Here is an 18,007-nt window from a genome sequence, read left to right on the forward strand (position 1 = left end):
GACTACGGTCGACTGCCAGCAGTCCGCCGTAGCCTCGGGGACTACACCCAGTGGGTGCACTCAGCGTGCCCCCACTAGTCCAAAAAATTCAATCGACACACCCAGTGGGTGTACAGATTAAAAGATTTTCGGAAAGAATCTTCAGATGGCATATCCTAACAGAACAAGCGGCGACCAACTAACCTAAACATTGCTCTGGAGAGCCGAGCTGGCATCATAGGCGGCTTGGCTGGCGTCCCGCACCGTCTTCATCTTCTCCATCATAATGCTCGCCTGGCGTATGGCTTCCCTAGCAGCATTCACCTCGTCCTCCGGGACATGATGGGTTGCAAAAAGTGAAGGCGGGTCGACAGGGGCCTGAGCGGTCGAAGAAGAAGGCAAGGCACTCGACAGGGGCTCCGCGAAGGTAACAGAACCCCGATTGACGTCACTAGTGTCCTGAACGACTGGTTCCGCCCTCGGCGTCGACTGTAGTGCCTCACTTACAGGAGCTCGCCTACTCTTCCTCGTCAAAGACCTCTCGGGCTCTTCATCATCATCAGGGAGGTCAATAATGTTGGGAGCTGTACAAAGTTCAAATTGCCAAAATCACGTCACCCAGTGATGCACGATGCAGTTGAATCGACCAAAGAAAGATAGTATGGCAGAAATCATACCCGGATTAGAAGTGACCACATCCTCCATCACCTCATCATCATCCCTGTAAGCTGAGGTCCCAGAAGTGGCAGCGCTAACAATTCCAAAGTTCGTCCAGTTAAAACAAGAAAAACAAACAGCGCGGAGCGTCGAGTGAATACAAGGAGAGACACTCACGCGGAGGCGACAGGGATATCGATCTTGATCTTCGGCAGCGCCTTCCGAGTCTTCGGTTCTGCAACTTTGGGATGCTTTGGCGCTTTCTCAGTCGTGGTTGGTGAAGAGATCCGAGGACGCTTCAAAGACTGACCAGCCTGAGTAGTCGCCTTGTCGCGGGCACTCGGCCGATCCTGCTCAAGCTTGGATCGTCTCTCTATGCGAGGAGGCGGCTCGACTTCTTCCTCATCACTCGAGTCGTCGCTTCCTCCATCACCTTCACCATCGGAAGTCCACTCGCCACTTTCGCCACCACTCGCCTCGCCTTCCAGAGCTTGCTCTTGCTCTCTGTTGGGCATCGAATACATTTCAATAATGGCCTGAAAGAAAGCAGGGAGAACAAAGTTAGTCGACACAATACAGACAGCTGCGCAAGTGAATTCAGATTACAAGCAAAAACTCAGAATCAGACCTGCTCTGGTGCACACGACTGGTCGAATGGGGGAACTCTCCTGGCTCCTCTGGGGTTGTCCTTGTTCCCGGTAATGCTCGACAGCCACTTCTCCAGCGTGTCGTCATCGACCTCCTCCGGGTGGATCCGAGTGGAGTCTTCTAGACCCGAATACATCCACATCGGGTGGTCTCGGGCTTGGAGAGGCTGGATGCGCCGCCGAAGGAAGACCTCCAAGAGATCCATACCAGTGACCCCGTCACGAATGAGCTGGACCACTCGGTTGACCAACACCTTCACGTGCGCCTTCTCCTCCAGGAGCACCTTCAAAGGGGAGGGTTTTTCCACTCGGTCCATGGTGAAGGGAGGGAGGCCAGTCGATTGCCCTGGCATCGACTGGTCTTTGCAATAGAACCAGGTCGACTGCCATCCGTGAACTGAATCGGGAAGAATCATGGCCGGAAATGAGCTTTTTCCCCTCGTCTAGATGCCAAGACCCCCACACATCTGGATCACTTGGGTCCTCTCGTCACCCGGGTTAGCCTTTTTCATTGTCTGGGAGCGACAAGTGAAAATATGCTTGAAAAGACCCCAGTGAGGTCGACAACCCAAGAAGTTCTCACACAAGGAAATGAACGCGGCAAGATAAACGATTGAGTTGGGGTTAAAGTGGTGGGGTTGAGCCCCGAAGAAGTTGAGAAACCCTCGGAAGAAAGGATGAGGAGGCAAGGAAAACCCACGGTCGACGTGGGTGGCAAGAAGAACACGCTCACCCTCCCGGGGTTGCGGCTTTGATTCCTTCCCCGGGAGCCGCGCCGAGTCGTAAGGGATCAGCCCTCCCTCGGCCAGGTCGTCGAGGTCTTCTTGGGAGATCCTCGAGTGGATCCAGTCGCCCTGGATCCAACCCCTCGGCAGGCCAGTCCGCGAGGAAGATCCGCCCCGGCTCGTCGCCTTCCCCTTCGATTTCGCCATCGCCTTCTTCGCCCGCTCCAGAGCCGCTGTCTTCTCCTTCACCATTGTCGCCGACGGGACGCGTGTGGTGCGGTGGCGCTAGGGCGAGAGCGAGCGCAGCAGAGAGGCGTGAGGAGGAGAAGAGGTAATGGGGCACACTGTTCGGGGGACTCCGGTCCAACGCCTTATATGAGGCCGCTTCCGAGTGGCTGACTGGTAGGCCCAGATGGCTCCGTCAAATCCCGTAATGACCGCGTGAGCGATACGTGGCGAAAAGGGTGGCGCGGGGATCGAGGCGGCTCCGCTCTATCCCATCCGATTACTGCGGCCTCCCCCGTCCCGTGCGCTTCCCAAAATTCGGATCCCACTAAATCCGCAGGCAGCAAACAAACTTGTCAGACTAAAAGATCTCCTCTGCACCGTCACTCGGAGCCTTATAGGTAAAGAAACTCACTCGATGAAGAGTTAAGAATGGATCAAGGCGACTGAAAAGGAAGTTGCTGTCATCACTCGGGTCCATTGATCCGGAGCAAGATATGCTCACGGCATGAAAAACGAGTCGGAGAGGTCCTCAACTCCTTCCCCACTCAAACCTCGATCCATTCGGGGGCTAATGATGAAGCTATGGACCTAGGGTAGGGTCATGGACCTGTCCTAACTGCCCTACCCAAGGACATCTCTAGAAGGAATCGCCTTTCAGTCGACTTGAAGGTGTCCCACTCGACAGACTCAAAGACACTCGACCAAGAAGCAATCACTCGACCAAGACCCAACCACTCGACGGCCAGGAGACCTAAAGGCGCCCCGCACGCTAACGGTCGGTCATTAAGTAGCTTTTATGGTCATCATAGCACTTTATTACTAGCGTTACCAGAAACACCCTGCCTTAATGTACATTTAATCCTTTGTAACGTGGGCTGGCCGGGGTCCTGGCGCACTCTATATAAGCCACCCCTCCTCCGAGACAAGGGTTCGCACCTCTGTAACTCATACTCACATAATCCAGTCGACCGCCTCTGGGCTCCGAGACGTAGGGTTTTTACTTCTTCCGAGAAGGGCCTGAACTCGTAAACCTTGCGTCCTTACAACTTCTCCATAGCTAAGATCTCGCCTCTCCATACTTACCCCCTACATTACTGTCAGACTTAGAACCACGACACCTACCCCCTAGGCGCGCCCTCCTATCTCGTGGACGCCTCACGAAGTTCCAGACTTCCACTCCAAGTCTCCTGGTTTGTGTTTGTTCCAAGAAAGATCCTCGCGAAGGTTTCATTCCGTTTGGATTCCGTTTGATATTCCTTTTCTGCGAAACACTAAAATAGGCAAAAAAAATAGAAACTGTCACTGGGCCTCCGGTTAATAGGTTAGTCCCAAAAATAATATAAAAGAGCATATTAAAGCCAATTAAACATCCAAAACAGATAATATAATAGCATGGAACAATAAAAAATTATAGATACATTGGAGACGTATCACAGACCCCAATGTCTATAGGGACTTGGAGCATTGTGGTTGGACCACGGAGGAAGAAGAAGACTATGATCCTAGGGGAAAGGTGGAGACGAGGTCAGATGAATACGAAGTCCCATTACCTCAACCTGGGGACATGAATGTGGAGTTCAAAAAGTCAAGCCTTCCTGATAGAGCAAAGAAACCTAAGATCGAGTTTATCCGTTTTTGCCTCTTGCAGGAGAACAAATAAGAACTATGCAAAAAGATATTAAGCCTTGAGCAGGAGATCGATGACCTAAGGGAGCAAAATTTATCCTCAAGCACAAATTAAGGAAGAAGCCTACGTCATCAACAACTCCATCATCACCACCTCTGAAGAAAGAGACATAAACACGTGGGTATGGGACTCCCCTTGGCAACTACCAAGCTTGGGGGAGGTGCACCGGTATCGTATCACCATCACACTTCTATCTTTACCGTTTTTCTTAGTTCGATCCTTTTGGTTATATCTTGTTCTAGTAGAATAAAGTTTAGTATGATCTAGCTTTGAGTTTTCGTGTTGATCCTTATCTATATAATCGAGTCCGTGAGCTATATATAGTAAAGATTAGTTTTGAGTCGAGGGCTTGGTTATCTTGCTATGATCTTGAGGGGATAAAAGAAAAAAGAAAGAATAAAAAGAAATAAAGAGATCATATTGATCTTATGGAGAGTAATGACTTTACATATAAAGAGTATGATGAATAAAAGTTGTTGAGAGTTGACAAACATAGTTTTGGTCATCGTTGCAATTAATAGGAAGTAATAAAGAAAGAGAGGTTTTCACATATTAATATACTATCTTGGACATCTTTTATGATTGTGATCACTCATTAAAATATGACATGCTAAAAAGTTTATGTTTGACAAGGAAGACAACATAATGGGTTATGTTTTCTTATATCCGAAATAAATTATATTCTCAAGGATCATCCAACATGTTGATCTTGCCTTTCCCCCTCATGCTAGCCAAATTCTTTGCACCAAGTAGAGATACTACTTATGCTTCCAAATATCCTTAGACCCAGTTTTGCCATGAGAGTCCACCATATCTACCTATGAATTGAGTAAGATCCTTCAAGTAATTCATCATTGTTGCAAGCAAAAAAAATTGCTCTCTAAATATGTATGATCTATTAGTGTGGAGAAAACAAGCTTTATACGATCTTGTGATATGGAAGAAATAAAAGCGACTGACTGCATAATAAAGGTCCCTATCACAAGTGGCAATATAAAGTGACATTCTTTTGCATTAAGATTTTGTGCGTCCAACCATAAAAGCACATGACAACCTCTGCTTCCCTCTACCAAGGGCCTATCTTTTTTGTCTTATACCTTATACAAGAGTCATGGTGATCTTCACCTTTCCTTTTTACACTTTATCCTTTGGCAAGCACTATGTGTTGGAAAGATCCTGATATATATATATATATATATATATAATTGGATGTGGGTTTTCATAAAGCATTATTGTTGACGTTACCCTTGAGGTAAAAGGTTGGGAGGCAAAACTATAAGCCCCTATCTTTCTCTGTGTATGATTAAAACTTCATACCTATAAGTATTGCGTGAGTGTTAGCAATTGTGAAAGACTAAATTATAGTTGAGTATGTGGACTTGCTGAAAAGCTCTTATATTGACTCTTTCCGATGTTATGATAAATTGCAATTGCTTCAATGACTGGGATTATAGTTTGCTAGTTTTTCAATGGAGTTTCTGATTCATACTTTACATTGTGAATAGATTGTTACTTTAGCATAAGAAATCATATGACAATATATATATGTTGCTATTCTAAGAATGACCATGATGCCCTCATGTCCATATTTTATTTTATCGACACCTCTATCTCTAAACATGTGGACATATTTTTCGATGTCGGCTTCTGCTTGAGGACAAGCGAGGTCTAAGCTTGGGGGAGTTGATACGTCCATTTTGCATCATGCTTTTATATCGATATTTATTGCATTATGGGCTGTTGTTACACATTATGTCACAATACTTATGCCTTTTCTCTCTTATTTTACAAGGTTTACATGAAGAGGGAGAATGCCGGTAGCTAGAATCCTGGGCTGGAAAAGGAACAAATATTAGAGACCTATTCTGCACAACTCCAAAAGTCCTGAAACTCCCTAAAAGTCAGTTTTGGAATATATTAAAAATATTGGGCAAAGAAACCACCAGAGGGGGCCACCCATTGTCCACGAGGGTGGAGGGCGCGCCCTACCCCCCTAGGCGCGCCCCCTGCCTTGTGGGCCACCTGGAAGCCCCCCGATGCCCATCTTCTGGTGTAAGTGTTGGGGAACGCAATAATTTCAAAAAAAATCCTATGCACACGCAAGATCATGGTGATGCATAGGAACGAGAGGGGACAGTGTTGTCTACGTACCCTCATAGACCGTAAGTGGAAGCGTTATGACAACGCGGTTGATGTAGTCGTACGTCTTCACGATCGACCGATCCTAGTGCTGAATGTATGGCACCTCTGCGATCTGCACACGTTCGGCTCAGTGACATCCCATGAACTCACGATCCAGCAGAGTGTCGAGGGAGAGCTTCGTCAGCACGAAGGCGTGATGATGGTGATGATGATGCTACCGGAACAGGGCTTCGCCTAAGCACCGCTATGATATGACCGAGGTTGATTATGGTGGATGGGGGCACCGCACACGGCTAAGAGATCAATGATCAACTTGTGTGTCTATGGGGTGCCCCTCCCTGTATATAAAGGAGTGGAGGAGGGGAGGGCCGGCCCTCTCTATGGCGCGCCCTAGGGGAGTCCTACTCCCATCGGGAGTTGGATTCCCTTCTTTCCCTAGTAGGAGTAGGAGAGCAGGAAGGAAGGGGGGCCGGCCCCCAACCAATTTATATTGGGCTAGGGGGGCGTTCCCTCCACCTTTCCCTTCCTCTCCTCTTTTCCACTAAGGCCCAATAAGGCCTATATACTCCCCGGGGGGTTCCGGTAACCTCCCGGTACTCCGGTAAATGGCCAAACTCATCCGGAACCATTCCGATGTCCAAACATAGGCTTCCAGTATATCGATCTTTATGTCTCGACCATTCCGAGACTCCTCGTCATGTCTGTGATCATATCCGGGACTCTGAACTACCTTCGGTACGTCAAAACACATAAACTCATAATACCGATCGTCACCGACTGTTAAGCGTACGTACCCTACGGGTTCGAGAACTATATAGACATGAGCGAGACTCATCTCCGGTCAATAACCAATAGCGGAACCTGGATGCTCATATTGGTTCGTACATATTCTATGAAGATCTTTATCGGTCAAACTGCATAACAACATATCTTGTTCCCTTTGTCATCGGTATGTTACTTGCCCGAGATTCGATCGTCGGTATCATCATACCTAGTTCAATCTCGTTACCGGGAATTCTCTTTACTTGTTCCATAATACTTCATCCCACAACAACCTCATTAGTCACATTGCTTGCAAGGCTTATAGTGATGAGCATTACCAAGAGGGCCCAGAGATACCTCTCCGATACACGGAGTGACAAATCCTAATATCGATCTATGCCAACCCAACAAACACCATCGGAGACACTTGTAGAGCATATTTATAATCACCCAGTTACGTTTTGACGTTTGATAGCACACTAAGTGTTCCTCCGATATTCATGAGTTGCATAATCTCATAGTCATAGGAACATGTATAAGTCATGAAGAATGCAATAGCAATAAACTAAACTATCATTATGCTAAGCTAACAGATGGGTCTTGTCCATCACATCATTCTCTAATGATGTGATCCTGTTCATCAAATGACAACACATGTCTATGGCTAGGAAACTTAACCATCTTTGATTAACGAGCTAGTCAAGTAGAGGCATAATAGGGGCACTCTGTTTGTCTATGTATTCACACATGTACTAAGTTTCCGGTTAATACAATTCTAGCATGAATCATAAACATTTATCATGATATAAGGAAATATAAATAACAACTTTATTATTTCCTCTAGGGCATATTTCCTTTAGTCTCCCACTTGCACTAGAGTCAATAATCTAGTTCACATCGTCATGTGATTTAACACCCATAGTTCACATCTTTATGTGATTAGTTCACATCTCCATGTGACTGAACCCAAATGGTTTACTAGAGTCAATAATCTAGTTCACATCGCTATGTGATTAACACCCAAAGAGTGATCATGTTTTGCTTGTGAGAGAAATTTAGTCAATATGTCTGCCGTATGTATTTTGCAAATTTTCTATGTCTACAATGCTTTGCACGGAGCTACTCTAGCTAATTGCTCCCACTTTCAATATGTATATAGATCGAGACTTAGAGTCATCCAGATCGGTGTCAAGGCTTGCATCGACGTAACTCTTTGCGACAAACTCTTTGTCACCTCCATAACCGAGAAACATTTCCTTATTCCACTAAGGATATTTTTGGCCGTTGTCCAGTGATCCACTCCTGGATCTGAAGGAAATATGCCCTAGCGGCAATAATAAAGTTGTTATTTATATTTCCTTATATCATGATAAATGTTTATTATTCATGCTACAATTGTATTAACCGGAAACTTAGTACATGTGTGAATATATAGACAAACAGAGTGTCACTAGTTTGCCTCTACTTGACTAGCTCGTTGAATCAATGATGGTTATGTTTCCTAACCATAGACATGAGTTGTCATTTGATTAACGGGATCACATCATTAGAGAATGATGTGATTGACTTGACCCATCCGTTAGCTTAGCACGATGATCGTTTAGTTTGTTGCTATTGCTTTCTTCATGACTTATACATGTTCCTATGACTATGAGATTATGCAACTCCCGAGTATCGAAGGAACACTTTGTGTGCTACCAAACATCACAACGTAATTGGGTGATTATAAAGGTGCTCTACAGGTGTCTCCGATGGTGCTTGTTAAGTTGGCGTAGATCGAGATTAGGATTTGTCACTCTGATTGTCGGAGAGGTATCTCTGGGCCCTCTCGGTAATGCACATCAGTATAAGCCTTGCAAGCATTGTGACTAATGAGTTAGTTGCGGGATGAAGTATTACGGAATGAGTAAAGAGACTTGCCGGTAACGAGATTTAACTAGGTATTGTGATACCGACGATCGAATCTCGGGCAAGTAACATACCGATGACAAAGGGAACAACATATGTTGTTATGCGGTTTGAACGATAAAGATCTTCGTAGAAAATGTAGGAACCAATATGAGCATCCAGGTTCCGCTATTGGTTATTGACCAGAGATGAGTCTCGGTCATGTCTACATAGTTCTCGAACCCGTAGGGTCCGCACGCTTAAAGTTCGGTGACGATTAGTGTTATGAGTTTATGTGTTTTGATGTAACGAAGGTAGTTCGGTGTCCCAGATGTGATCACGCACATGACGAGGAGTCTCAAAATGGTCGAGACGTAAAGATTGATATATTGTACGGCTATATTCGGACATCGGAAGTGTTCCGGGTGATTTCGGAGAAAACCAAAGTGCCGGAGGGGTTACGGGAAGCCCCCAGGGAAGTATTGGGCCTTAGTGGGCCTGAGGGGAGAGAGAGGGCTGCAGCCCAGGAGGTGGCGCGCCCCCTCCCATGGGGAGTCCGAATTGGACTAGGGGAGGGGGCGCGGCCCCTCTTTCCCACTCCCTCTCCCTCTCTTTCCTTCCCCCTTCCCTCTTCCTAGTTGGACTATGAAGGATGAATCCTCTTCCTAGTAGGAAGAGGATTCCTCCTCTCCTTGGGGCGCACCAAGGCTGGCCGGCCTCCCCCTTTGCTCCTTTATATACGGGTGCGGGGGGCACCCAAAGACACACAAGTTGATTGTTCCAAGCCGTGTGCGGTGCCCCCCTCCACCATAATCCACCTCGATCATATCATAGTGGTGCTTAGGCGAAGCCCTGCGTCGGTAGCAACATCATCACCGTCATCACGCCGTCGTGCTGACGAAACTCTCCCATGAAGCTCTGCTGGATCGGAGTTCGTGGGACGTCATCGAGTTGAACGTGTGCTGAACTTGGAGGTGCCGTGCGTTCGCTACTTGGATCGGTCTGATCGTGAAGACGTACGACTACATCAATCGTGTTCTCACAACGCTTCCGCTTACGGTCTATGAGGATACGTGGACAGTACTCTATGCTTGAGTGCTTATGTATGCTATTGTTTGTTTGCGCTAGAATTCCTAGAGTGCGCAGCGTGCTACTACGAGTCACTAGGTTTTGCGGATCATTAGCAAGGCAAGTAACACTTTGATCATATCCCTTTTACCCAGTTTTTATGCATTAGTTTCAACCCTTAAACATTGCATGAGTAGGATCTCTTAACTTGTGGGTTTGGGAAGTAAATGATGATGTAGAACCTATTGCCCTTTTTATTATCAAACCCTGGGAGTTACTTCTACGTTATGCTACTTATTGTCATGCTATGCTCGTAGACGTGGATTGGGTTTGAGTGTATCCATGACAAATGTGAGATTATTAATTAATGGTTTACTTAAGGTGGCTACTTAAACACACATCTGGGTGGATTGGTTGCGGGCACCTGGGGATATACCAGTGCTGTCCTTTTTGGTTCGCCACCCAGGCTCAAAGGGATCATAAGATTATTCATGCTGGAAACTTCCGTGTGCAGCCAAAAGCCATTATGGGCTCTGGCATAGTTGAGTAAGTTGTGGGAAACCTTTCCATGATGGGCTAGCAGATGTAGGGGATTGTAGGTGTATCGGCCTATCTATCGGTTAAGGGGACCTCTTCGGAAAGACTGTGTCTCGATCATCCGTTTCTCAAACACCATGCAGTGCGAGAAATACAATGGAGGAGATTGAGTCTTCTGGGGAAAAGTGCGCAAACCTCTGCTGAGTGTACAAACTAATCATGATTAGCCGTGTCCTTGGTTATGGACATCTTGAGTATCTGGTTCTTGGATTATCATGTGGATCTTATCACTCTAAATTAATTTGTTTCGATGTTAATTACTTTTAATTGGGATTGAGATGGGTATTTACAATTCTCCATGTTTTCAACCACCATGATAGTTAAATAAAATATATTCCTTTGTTGTAGGGAAAAATTGGCTTTTCGCAAAAACATTATACCCATAGAGCCTCCACCGGCCATATATGCATGTAGTGATAGCATTTACTTGTTCATTGCTCTACTGTGTTATCTTGCCAGCATATTCCATGTGCTGACCCATTTCGGGCTGCAACATGTCATGTTGTAGTCTTTTCATATGAAGAGTAAGGTGCGCTAGGTCATCTTTCGTGCACTCAGCTATGCCGTTGGAGTTGATGGAATCACTTTATCTCCCAAGCCTTCCGTTGTTATCTTACTTAGATGGCCTTAAGCCATACTTATTGTAATAAGTTCTCTTTTGATACATTCGACTTTATAAGTGTGTGATTGCTACTCTGTTATAAATCCCTCAAGTACTGTGTGTGTCAATATTACCGATCCAGGGATGACATTTATGCACAGAGATTGGACCGTTTGAGATCGGATCGCTACAAGATGGTATTAGAGCACACGCTAAATGTAGGACACGACCACTATGATGAGCCATAGGTTACTCTTCTCTACTCATTTCTGACTCCTCTCCCTTTTCTACGCTTTAGGATGGCGGACTCAACGAATAAGTTTACACAGCCGGATGAAGACACACCTTTTGGACGACACTTGAAGGAAGTCACTAGGTACCTGAACATTGGAATACCAAGCTTCACCAGGGACTACACCACCACATTACCAGAAGAGAAACGTTGGATGATTCGAGTTCAAGTTCCAGGAAGGACATTCACGCCAGTCACTGAGCCCATAGAGTTTTCCTTCGATGCACCAACCTGGAGTCTAGGAAAGAGCATGGTAGCCCACATCGCCATGGGACGCATCGGCGAAGTTTATCACAAGGAGCTTAAGGACACTATCTACCAGATATGTGGGCGCCGAGATGAGCAATGGGAGATGATCAGCACTAGGAAGGACAGGTCCATTGCAGCCTTCATCTAGGAGTTAAATCATCACATTCGTCGCCAGGAGAACCAGATGTGCGCAAGCATGATAGATCTGAAGAAGTTGATGACTAGGAACATGGAGATGGAAGAGGAACTCAAGTCTACACGCGACGGATATGAGGAGGAAATCATCATGGGAGACCCTGCACCGGGAGGAGATGATGACCACCCCAAGGACTACATCATCATTGACGACACCGACTCCGACCCCAGTGATGATGATTATGAAGACGAAGCTGGAGCAGATATCATGGAATCTTCTACTGATCAAAATTTCTAATAGACCACCATATTATTAGTAGTATTCCCCCATGTATATAGTAGTAGTCCGAGCACTGTAACGATAGTTAGATCGATTGTATGCCCTTGCTTGATATTGTTTTGGAGTGATATTGATTTTGTTTGTCTCATGTGCATATGGGTAGTGCTTTCTCATTAGACCTCATCCTATTCTAATCTCTCCCCTCTAAAAAAACCCACCAGATGCCTCCGAGACGTGACCCTGGATTTTCCTTCCCACCGGAGCTCACTCAGTTGATCCAACAACAGAATACACGGATGCAGTTGCTAGTTCAGAATCAAGGCAACAACAACAACAACCCACCACCACCTCCTCCAGTTGACAACTTAGCCCGTTTTCTGAGGTTACAACCACCGGTGTTTTCCAGTAGCACCGAGCCCATAGTTGCAGATGACTGGCTATGCAGGATTGGAAGGGAGTTAACCACTGCAGGTTGCACTGATGCTGAGAAGGTGTGTTTTGCCGCACACCAATTGGATGCACCTGGAGCCTCATGGTGGGAGAATTACACAGCCACCTTCCCCATAGCCAATGTTACTTGGGAGCAGTTTCAGCAAGCATTCCGCACTGCTCATGTCTCGACTGGATCTATGAGCATGAAGAAACGCGAGTTTCGCAACTTACGCCAGGGCAACCGTACTATAGGGCAGTACGTGGAGGAGTTTAGCAAGCTAGCTCATTATGCCCCAAATGACGTGGCCACCGATGCCGCGAAACAGGAGAAGTTTATGGAAGGGCTGAATGATGAGATGAGTATGCAGTTGATGGTGGCAACATTCAACAACTACCAGGAGTTGGTAGATAAGGCTCTTATGATTGAAGGGAAGCAGCAACAGATTGAGAGCTGCAAAAGGGAAATACAATTCAGGAGCTCAGCAGAAACCCCGCTTCACCCCGAACTCGGAGGGATTTACCCATAACCATGGAGGCCACACTCACAATGGAGGGAGTTCACATAACCACAATGGCCCTAGGAATGGAAATGGGAGTGGAGCAAGCAGTCAGAACCGCTCTAACCCAAGCACACCCGTCAAGAAGGACCAAAGCCACATTACTTGTTTCAAGTGCGGGAAGACTGGACACTATGCCAATGAGTGCCCTAAGCTCAAGAATGGAAATGTCAATGGAAGCTCGGGAAAGAATCCCAACCCTTTCAACAAGGGACAAGTGAACCACGTGAACATGGAGGAGGTTGAGGAGCAGCCAGATGGAGTTATCGGTAAGTTTTTGGTTAAGTCATTTACCGCAATAGTTCTTTTTGATACTGGTGCATCGCATTCATACATTTGAAGGGGATTCGTGGATAAGTATAAGTTGCCCGCCCAAGTTCTTAAGACACCTATGTTAGTAAGCTCACCCGGAGCGGAGTATATGGCAAGAAGTGGATGTTTTCAGATGCCATTGACCATAGGTAGGTATGTTTTCCCCTCAGACTTAATAATTTTGGAATCACAAGGATTGGATGTGATACTCGGTATGGATTGACTATCAAAGTATGGAGGAAACATTGATCCAATAGGTCAATTCTACTCACCACACGAGAGGAAAAAAGGATTAAGTATGTATCCAGGCATACTCCTAAGAGTACTCACTTAAATACCCTCACGGGAGTTATTCAGGAAGAAGTGCCTGTAGTGAAGGATTACCCGGATGTATTTCCAGAGGAACTACCAGGCATGCCCTCGGATCGAGACATTGAGTTTTTGATAGAGTTATTGCCAGGCACCGGACCAATATCAAAGAGACCATACCGGATGCATGCAAATGATCTGGAGGAGATTAAGAAACAAATTGAGGAGTTATTGGAGAAAGGTTACATTCGACGAAGTTCCTCACCATGGGGAGCCCCAGTGCTCTTGGTTGAGTAGAAGGATAAATCTCTAAGAATGGTTGTTGATTATCGTGCATTGAATGAAGTGACGATCAAGAACAAGTACCCACTGTCGATGATCAATGATTTGTTTGGCTAGCTGCAAGGAGCTAAAGTATTTTCCAAGACCAATTTACGATCAGGGTACCACCAGCTGAAGATTCGAGAACAGGATATACCTAAGACAGCTTTCACCACGAGGTATGGGTTGTATGAGTACACGGTTATGTCATCCGGATTGACTAACGCCCCTGCCTATTTCATGAGTATGATGAACGAGGTGTTTATGGATTTCTTGTATAAGTTTGTTGTGGTGTTCATTGATGACATTTTGGTATACTCGAAGAATGAAGAAGAGCATAAGGAGCATTTGCGTTTAGTTCTCGAGAAGCTCAGGGAACATCAGTTATACGCCAAGTTCAGCAAGTGTGAGTTTTGGTTGAAGGAAGTTGGATTCCTTGGACATGTTATATTAGGAGCAGGTATAGCAGTAGACCCTACTAAGGTTCAATCATTCACTGTGTGGTTGGCACCCACCTCAGTTGGAGAGATCGACAGTTTTCTAGGAATCGCATGATATTATCGAAGATTCATTGATAATTTCTCTAAGATTGCAAAGCCCATGATAGAGTTGTTGAAGAAGGACACCAAGTTCAAATGGACAGATGAATGTGAGGCTAGTTTTCAAGAGTTGAAGGAACGATCGACTATAGCCCGAGTGCTGATTCTACCGGATATACGCAAGGATTTCCAAGTGTATTGCGACGCTTCTCGCTTAGGACTTGGAGGCGTGCTTATGCAAGACAGAAGAGTTGTTTCATATGCCTCACGACAACTTCTACCGCATGAATTAAATTATGCCACACATGATTTGGAGTTAGCAGTCGTAGTGCATGCACTTAAAACCCGAAGACATTTTATTATGGGAAACCATTGTGATGTGTACACGGATCATAAGAGTTTGAAGTACATTTTCACGCAGAAGGAGCTGAATCTCAGGCAAAGGAGATGGTTGGAGCTTATAAAGGATTACGATATGAAGTTGCACTATCATCCAGGCAAGGCCAATGTCGTAGCAGACGCTTTGAGCCGGAAGAATTACGCCAATACCCTCGTAAGCGGAGGATTGCCAACGGAGTTAGTTGAAGATCTTAGGGAGCTAAGTTTGGAGATAGTCCCTAGAGGTTTTGTTGCAGCATTGGAAATTCAGTCGACATTATTGGGAAAAATTCGAGAAGCTCAGAAGGATGATAAGGAAATTGCTGAGATAAAGGATAAGATGAGCATAGGAAAAGCCAGGGTTTTTGTGAGGATGAGCATGACACCTTGTGGTTTGAGGACCGTATATATGTGCCCAATAATGTAGAGATCAGGAAGTTGATACTCCAGGAAGCTCATGACTCGCCATACTCGATACACCCCGGGAACACCAAGATGTGTTTGGATTTGAAGGAGCATTTCTGGTAGACTGGTATGAAGAAGGATATTGCCGAGTATGTATCCGTATGAGATGTATGTCAGAGAGTGAAGGCAGAAAATCAGAAGCCAGCAGGATTACGGCGGCCTATGCCGATACCCGAGTGGACGTGGGATAAGCTTGGCATGGATTTTATCACCGGATTACCCAGGACCCTATCGGGATATGATTCTATTTGGGTAGTAGTGGATCGCTTGACCAAAGTGGCTCACTTTATCCCAGTGAAAACCACCTATACCAGTGCGAAGTTGCCCAAGATATACATGACCAGGATCGTATGTCTGCATGGAGTTCCGAGGACTATTGTATCAGATAGAGGAACACAGTTTACTTCAAAGTTTTGGCACCAGCTGCACCAGACTTTGGGCACCAGGCTAGAGTTCAATATAGCTTTTCATCTGTAGACAAATGGACAGACCGAGAGAGTCAATCACATTCTGGAGGACATGTTGAGAGCTTGTGCGCTAGATTATGGATCTAGTTGGGATGATAATTTGCCCTACGCAGAGTTTTCATACAACAACGGTTACCAAGCCAGTTTGAAGATGGCACCCTTCGAAGGTTTGTAGGGAAGGAGGTGCAGAACACCGTTGATGTGGGATGAAGTTGGAGACCGTCAGTTGCTTGGACCAGATTTGATCAAAGAGTCAGAAGAGAAGGTTAAGTTGATTCGAGACAGACTGAAGGTAACTCAGTCCAGGCAGAAAAGTTATGCAGACTCAAAACGCAAGGAGGTAGTCTACAAAATCGGATATAGAGCATATATTCGTGTGTCACCTCTGCGAGGAGTTAAACATTTTGGAGTTAAGGGGAAGTTACCCCCGAGATTTGTAGGACCATACCGAATTTTGGAACGTATGGGAGAAGTTGCCTACAAGTTGGAGTTATTCAAAGGACTGTGAGGAATTCATGATGTGTTTCACGTTTCCCAGTTGAAGAAGTGTCATGCGGAGATGGCCAATATTCCTCTGAGAGATACAGTGCCCCTGGAAGCAATTCAGTTGGATAGTGATCTGACCTATGAGGAGAAACCTGTCAAGATTCTCGAGTTTGCCAGTCAAGTTACACGCAGTAAGGTTATCAAGTTTTGCAAAGTTCAGGGGAGCCACCATACCGAGGATGAAGCCACCTGGGAACGAGAGGATGATCTACGGAAAGACCACCCACACCTATTTTCTAGCCAACCCGAATCTCGAGGGCGAGATTCACCTTAATGGGGGCAGGTTTGTAACATCCCAAATTTTCAATTTGGAATGTTATGCATAGGTCATCATATGCATATCATATTTATTTTTTTGCATTTTGGCTTTGTGATCCCAAAATCCTAAGCAACTCAAGGACCCACGGAGAGAGTTGGGGATTTTATTATTTTCATATTTGAATTTTCTCAAATATTGAAAGGTGGATCAATTTGATTTTATTATTTTTCTCTCCAAAAATATTTCAAATTAAAATATTTGAGAGGAGATAATATGACTTCTCCAAAGTAATTGAAATATTGGAGGAAAATTATTAAAATCAAATAAATTATTTTCTTTGGATTTTATCGCTATCTTATTTGAATTAGAAAAATATGCTCAAAATTGCATTTTAGGCCAAGAAAATGTTCACTTTGTTCTAAATATTCTATTTAGACGGCAAAAATTTGTTTTGGCGTTTTTAGATTTTTACTTTATTTTTTAGAATTTTTCCGGCAGAATTTGTTTAAAAAATAGTCAACCGACCTAACGGGCCGTGACCGACCCGGACTCCCGCCGGGGCAGGCTTTATAAGCTGACCGCCCCAGCCCACCAAGCGCGGCCGCCCCGCCCGAACCCTAACCCTAGCGCACCCGCGCCGCCGCCGCCTTGCCGCCCGCGCCGCTCGCCTGCGCCGCCGCCCGCGTCGCTCGCTCGCCGCCGCCATCGCCGCCGCTCGCTGGACCCGCCGTTGCTTTTTTCCGGTTTAGGTAACTAAACCGTTCGATTTTTTTAAACCCTAGTTGCGTTTTATTTTTATCGGTTTGGTTTTCGTCGGTTTATTTATTTAGCGGATGTTCGTCCGTTCGTTCGTTCCAACGAACGCTATTTGCCGGTTCAGACAGCGAACGTTCGTTCGTTAGTCTTTTCTTTTTATTTTATTTTTGGCCAGGGTCCTATCCGCCATTATTTTTATCGCAGATTAGCCCCTGATCTTCAAACGCTCGTCGTTTATTAACCGTTTGTCCAAATCCAGTGAAACCAACGCCAAAATCTTCGTCTTGACACCCTCTTTCTTTTTAATCAACTTGAAAAATGTTTTGACAATTTAAATTTGGTTTCAAGCAGATTTATTTTCGAACTTCTTTTGACCGTAGTTTCAGTTCCGTAGCTCCGATTCGATTGTTTCTTTTTGCAGATCGAATCTCTTTAGTTGATATTTTAGATTCGATCTTCTTACTTGAAGTTTTCCCCGTGCATCTATTATTGAGTGCTTACGTATGCTATTGTTTGTTTGCGCTAGAATTCCCGGAGTGCGCAGCGTGCTACTACGAGTCACTAGGTTTTGCGGATCATCAGCAAGGCAAGTAACACTTTGATCATATCCCCTTTACCCAGTTTTTATGCATTAGTTTCAACACTCAAACATTGCATGAGTAGGATCTCTTAACTTGTGGGTTTGGGAAGTAGATGATGAGGTAGAACCTATTACCCTTTTTATTATCAA

This window comes from Triticum urartu, chromosome 3A (assembly GCF_056163025.1).
Source record: "Triticum urartu cultivar PI428250 chromosome 3A, HENAU_Tu73, whole genome shotgun sequence".
Taxonomy (NCBI): Eukaryota; Viridiplantae; Streptophyta; class Magnoliopsida; order Poales; family Poaceae; genus Triticum; species Triticum urartu.